Genomic DNA, 6584 nt, shown 5'->3' on the forward strand with positions numbered 1-6584 from the left:
CAGTCCTCACTTCCTTGCTCATGATCTCCCTCCTTTTGCTCCTCATCAGGACCTTGGGAGCTCAGTCCGGTGCTCCAATGTGGGGCTCTGTCATTTTCTCCATCCAACGCCAGGTGAAGGTTCTATGGTGATATGCAAGATATTCATGAGTATGGCAATAGGATCTGGACATTTCTGGCTCCCTCTCTTCAGCTGCCCAAGAAACTAGCTGGGAGCATCTTCCTGGACACCTGGGAACCCCTCTAGAGTCAAGTCTCTGCCAATCCTAGAATGGCTCCCTTAATTAAGATTAGAGTGCTACTCGGCGGTAAAAAACAATGACATCTTGAATTTTGCATGCAAATGGATGGAAATAGGAAACACCATCCTGAGTGAGGTAACCCAGGCCCAAAGAGATAAACATGGGATGTACTCACTCATAATTGGTTTCTAGCAATAAATAAAGGACATCGAGCCTATAATTCGTGATCCTAGAGAAGCTAAATAAGAAGGTTAATCCAAAGAAAAACATATAGTTATCCTCCTGGATATTGGAAGTAGACAAGATTGCCGGACAAAAAATGGGAACTTGGGGGTGGGGTGGGATGGGGGATGGGGGGATGGGGAGAGAAAAGTGTGAAGTGGAGAATGGGGAGAGCTTGGGAGAATAGGATGGTTGGGATATAGGAAGGGTGGATAAGGGAACAAGGAATCAAGGAATTATATAGCTTCTTTGTTCTTTTTTTTTTTTTTTTTTTTTTTTTTTTTTGGTTTTTCGAGACAGGGTTTCTCTGCAGCTTTTTTAGAGCCTGTCCTGGAACTAGCTCTTGTAGACGAAGCTGGCCTCGAACTCACAGAGATCCGCCTGCCTCTGCCTCCCGAGTGCTGGGATTAAAGGCGTGTGCCACCACCGCCAGGCTAGCTTCTTTGTTCTTAAAGGTCTGTTTTCCCCCTTTAACCCAGACCATGCATAATGCTTCATTAAATTATCTCATAGCTTGCTAACCATACGTGTGCCTGTATAATACTACCTTTAGTTGTTTCCCAAACACAAGTGACTACTATTTCTTCATAAAAACCATGTTTTGTTGCCAGTAAAAACTATGTAAACTTTTAACAGATTCTTAGCAAGATGGTGACCTTCAAAACTATCTATCTATCTATCTATCTATCTATCTATCTATCTATCTATCTATCATCTGTTCCCTCAAGATACTTTTTTTCCTCTTGCAGATTCAACTCTCCATGGAATATTCTGTTATCAATGTCAGAAAATACTTGTAAATTGCAAATTCTACAGGACTTATGACAGAACCCAGGTGGGGCATGACTTGCCTGGCATATAGAAAAGCAAGACTGTAAGAGATAAGGTGTTTAGCATTATGACTTAACTAGGTGCTTAGTTTCATAATCGCATCAATCACATGCATTGGGACTCTACAAGGGATCTTAACAAATCTGTGATGTGACTTCATTCCACAAATAAAGGTAAAAATGGAATTTGCTGGAAGTCTTAATGAGTCTTGCTGTTGTAGAGTCCATTCATGAAGCTGTATTGTTTAGTCTCATACACTTCATAAACTCGACTGAAAAGTTTGTATGAATGTGTATATGTGCTTGCAAGACTTGAAAGTAGAAAGTAGACCATGACCAAGAAAGAAGAAATGCAACAGGAAAGGAAGAGATATAGGACATGAAAAAATGTAAACAGAAGAATGTTGGGATCTAACATGGGGATTAACAGTACATAGAGAGTTCTGTATGTCAGTGTCAGGAAGTGTGGCCTGCACAATAGATATAGGTATTTGAACTTCACTCTGACAAGGCTACAGATGTGACTTTGAGGGAGATGAGTACTATGATAAGAAATATTTGTCTTTAAAAACTAAAAAATCTATTTTGCTATGTTTAAAAATTAAGACAGAATTTGTATTTGAAGACAAACTAGAGCAGCAAACCTTATATGTGAGCAAAATGAACCCCAGCTTCTGTGCTGAGTGGATCAGCTGATACAGCAGAGATGACACAAAGTGTAGGAAAACTACAACAGGAGGGAGGTGTTTTTTCCACATGTGAGGAGAGTACAGGACTTGTTTTGAGTGACTCCATTTAACCCTATATTGTATAATTTGAGTCTCTATGTCCTCCTGTCATCAATTTATAAGCTTCCAGGAACCACATGATTCTCAAATAATGTCTGCTATGTGGGCTGTGTGTGGTTATGGTTCATTTAATCCCAACATTCAGATGCAGACAGATCTCTCAGAATTCTCAGACAGTCTAGTATAAACATGGCAGTCAGAGATAGTGAGACTCTACCTCAAACACAAATACATACCCCCAAGTTAGTCCTATGAGTAAAACAACTATAGTTTGCATTTGGTTTCAGGAAAATCTGTTAATTTAATCAAATATGTATGATTCCATATTTCATATGTCTATCCCAAATTAATAAGGGATTAAATCATACTACATTTATCAATAAAAATTATGGAAGTGATGGATTTTTCTTCATATTGTTTCAATTTATTTTTCTACATACCACAGTACTTTTCCCACTCATTTACTCAAACATCCTTCTATAATTTAGGAAAAATATTTATTGAATGCATGTTATACACAGAGTACTACAGTAACTCCATGCATCAGTTTTTATAAACCTCTGGCTCTCAACTCAAATTACATTGACTTTGCAAGTAAACCATTCTGTTTGTTTGTTTGTTTTTAGCAGTATGGGAGATGGAATACAAGCCCTCGCACATGCTGAGAGTTCGTTCTACCCTTGATCTATATACTCAGTTCCCCATTTTGGTAGCATAACTTTCTTCAAGGTTATTCTGCCCTTCCAATCACTGAAAGTCAAGTTCTCTCATCATGGTGACATGACTGAAATGCCTGTACCATTCTCTGAAAGCTACACTGCACAATTGTGTATCTGACAGCATAATATAGTCAATTCATCAAGCTTAAACTCTGCTGTGGAGGGGAGCGAGGTGGATAAGAGAACATTGTTGGTATAATACACAACTTTCCTGATGCTTGTTCATGATATTTGTAGCACAGTGAAACAATAGATTATAATGGCTCCCCTCTGCAAAATGATAGCTGAGAGTAAGTAAATTTTCATGAGTCATATTCACATTCGAGCCAAAATTCTCCAGATTCTCTCAAGCGAGTATTCACTACATTATAGACTATAAAAGGAATTTTAATCTTCATTATTTTTGGCTTTTCCTGCTGCTTTTAATTAAGCTTTAACAAATTAAATGAAGCAGGGATCCTGAGGTTATACCAAAATGAGGAAAGAGCAGGTTACCAAATTCACTGAGATGTAGTAGGTCATACTCTGATTTGGGAATTATCATTCTCTGTGATTTTTCTCTCAGTTTAATGGCTTAACATTAATGCACTTAAACGTTAGATGGATTATAGAGACTAGAGTTCCAGGTCAGCTTTAGGAATTAAATTCTCAAAAAAAACACATGCTTTTCAAAATATTTTTCAGCTTTTCCATTCATATTCTGTGTCACCTTTGGCTATATGAGAATAATTGAACTTTTAGTTTCTCAGTTATTTGAGAATATGTGATTCCACATTAAGTGACTTCTAAAAATTTATATAGAAGCGGCAGTAAATATCAAAATATGAAAATACAATGTGGTGGTGAATATTTTTTAATGATTAGTTTGAAAGCAAAATAAAATTAAAATATCTCATGGCTGGAAGGAACAATCAGATGCCAGGAGTATCAGTCCTCCCTATCGGCTGCTGACTCATGTGCCTGGACTCTACATGCTGAATCCTTGGCAGTGTCCTGCTTTAGACTTGCTGACCCTGCCTGTGGCTAGGAGATGTAGGGCTGTGGGGAGATGCCAATGAAGATGAAGCTTGGCTGACACCCTCACCTCCAGCCTAGCCTAGGTGACAGCAGAAATCCACCTTGCCAACTACAGGATCATTCTAGCTGTCCCATACCTTGACAGTGACCATCAGCAGAGCACTGATTGGGAGGCAGCTAATGGGCCTATAGTGTATAGCAGGCATTTAAAGGGAATCTCATGGAATTATGAGACCAGGTGGAGGTAAGGTGACAGGAGGAGGTGAAAACAAAATATGCCTGATACTATTTATTCATGCAGCTTCACGTACTCATCATCCAGTAGCCCTGCTGGGCCTTAAGTGTTCAACCAGCACCCACTTCACTCCTTCCATCCTCATCTCAGAAACAAGCTTTCTTGTACCTGATGTCCTCTATTCCACTATGAACCTCAGAAACCAACCGATATTTATGGGAAAGATCATTCTTTTTTCCCTCTGGGTCTTTGATTCTATAGATGGAAAGAAAGTGGGCTAGACTTGGAACTTGGGTGCTTCTGTCTCTCAGATTTTTAGTTATCTGTTGCTTTTTGGTCTGTTCACTTTGATTCTTTTTGGTAGGTTGGAGAATGAGTTTCTCATTCCACTCACCACAAGTCTCCTTATTTTCCACTGAATGACAGTCAAAGCACATGAGTTCTTTATTGAAGGTGCTTTTGAGTTTTTTTAGCCTCCATTTTTGACATGTCACATTCACCTCAGTACCTACTTGGTACAGCTTCTTTTGAGCCATCACAAAGGATGCCCAATGTTTCTTCTCTGTGTTTCCATATTGATGGAGGACTCTCATTGGCTAATAAAGAAACTGCCTGGCCCATTTGATTGGCCAGCCCTTAGGTGGGCGGAGTAGACAGAACAGGAAGAAGGAAGTGAGGTAGATGGCTCAGTCAGATGCTACGCCTCTCCTAAGTTAGACAGACTGCCATGCCTCTGCTCAGGGAGAGAGATGCAATGAAGCTCCAGCCCAAGATGGACGCACGCTAGAATCTACCTGGTAAGGCACCACTTTGTGGTGCTACACAGATTATTAGATATGGGTTAATCAAGAGTAAGAGTAAGAGTAAGAGGCTGAAACTAATGAGCCAGGCAGTATTTAAAAGAATACAGTTTCTGTGTAATTATTTTGGGTAAAGCTAGCCGGTGGCCGAGAGCCGGGCAGGAAGAAAAGCAGGCCTGCCCGCAGCTCCTCACTACACCATATCACCTGTGTAGTCTGCTGCTTCCAATCTAGTCTTGTCCTAAATGGTTGATATGGTATACAAGTCCCTAGAATTCTCTACAGACCAGCCCTTAGCGAGGTCAGACCTGTGTTCTTGGCACAGAGATGAAGAATGGTGAGAAAAACCATTCTTCTTTTCTCATACACTTTTCCAAAATTTAATTCTTACATAACTGTATTCATTACATTTAATTCATTTTCTTCTTGGTACTCTAAATTAAGGGGTCTCAAAACTAGAGTTCATTGTTCTAGTTGACTGTGATCTTCTGTGGATTTGGAAATACTATTTAAATTTGAGTAAACAAATAAGCAGAAATAACAACAAAAGAAAAAACATAAAGCAAGTAAGCAAACATGACTAGAGATGTCAAAAGTCACTGGAATAGGAATCCCTTGTATAATTCATTTTCTCTATGTATTTAGAACTATACTGAGTATTGAACATTGTGTCATCCTAAGATCCCTATTATGAAATCCTTAACTTTAAGGTAGTGACATTGTGAACATTTCATTAGTATTTTTCCTTTGTGGTTCAGGTTAGTGTCCTTAAAAAGACCATACATCAACATGTATAAATAAAAAAGTAGACCATAACCAGACATGTAATCTACTGGGACTTCTAAAGTCCCACTAAGAAACTTTTGTTTGTAAGCCATTCAAATAACTATATTGTTTTAGTAGCTCCTGGGGACCAAGATAAGGACAGTTTATTAAAAAAAAATTAATGGTAAGAAATAACTGCTGAACTCTTCGTTTTACTTTGTCCTCTTTGGATACACACACACACACACACACACACACACACACACACACACACACCCTCACAATGCTCTTTCTCATACACTTACTCCCATACACTCCCATGCACAATATTCTCTCTATCTCTCTCTCACACACATTCTCTCTCACAGACCCACACAATGAAAAGGTATGGAGATCATGAAAGATGTTTAACAGTTTAGCTTTATAAGGTAATAAGAGCTATTTTATTTTTATGCATATATTTTCTTTTTATTTCTATTATTTTTATGCAGCAGTGAGAATGTATGGATTATAATATTCTGAAGTTCACATATTACTTTGAAAGAACAGATAAAGTATCATGATCAGTGTCCCATGGCTATAATTCATTGTGTGATATTTTCATTGTTTATTAAACACTAAACATTTTGTTTTAGTAAATGTTATCCTGACATTTTGTTACAAAATTCAAATTCATAGTTAATTAGTTAATTTTTATAGGTTTATGAATTTCTTGATTATTTTTGTTATTATAATGCTGAATTTATTTTCTTTTTTGTTGATTTTTATTGTTGAATTTATTTTCATTCAATAGGAATCAGAATACAATCATATTCATTAATATTTTATAATGACAGAGTAGTTTTGGTAACATCATATTGATGGGGGATATCCTTCTGTATACTGTGAATATGTTTTGTTACCATTGGTTAAAAAACAAGCTGCTTAATCTTATGGCAGGGCAGAATAGAGCTAGGTGGGAAAACTA

The sequence above is a fragment of the Arvicola amphibius genome, chromosome 12 (assembly GCF_903992535.2).
Source record: "Arvicola amphibius chromosome 12, mArvAmp1.2, whole genome shotgun sequence".
Lineage (NCBI taxonomy): Eukaryota > Metazoa > Chordata > Mammalia > Rodentia > Cricetidae > Arvicola > Arvicola amphibius.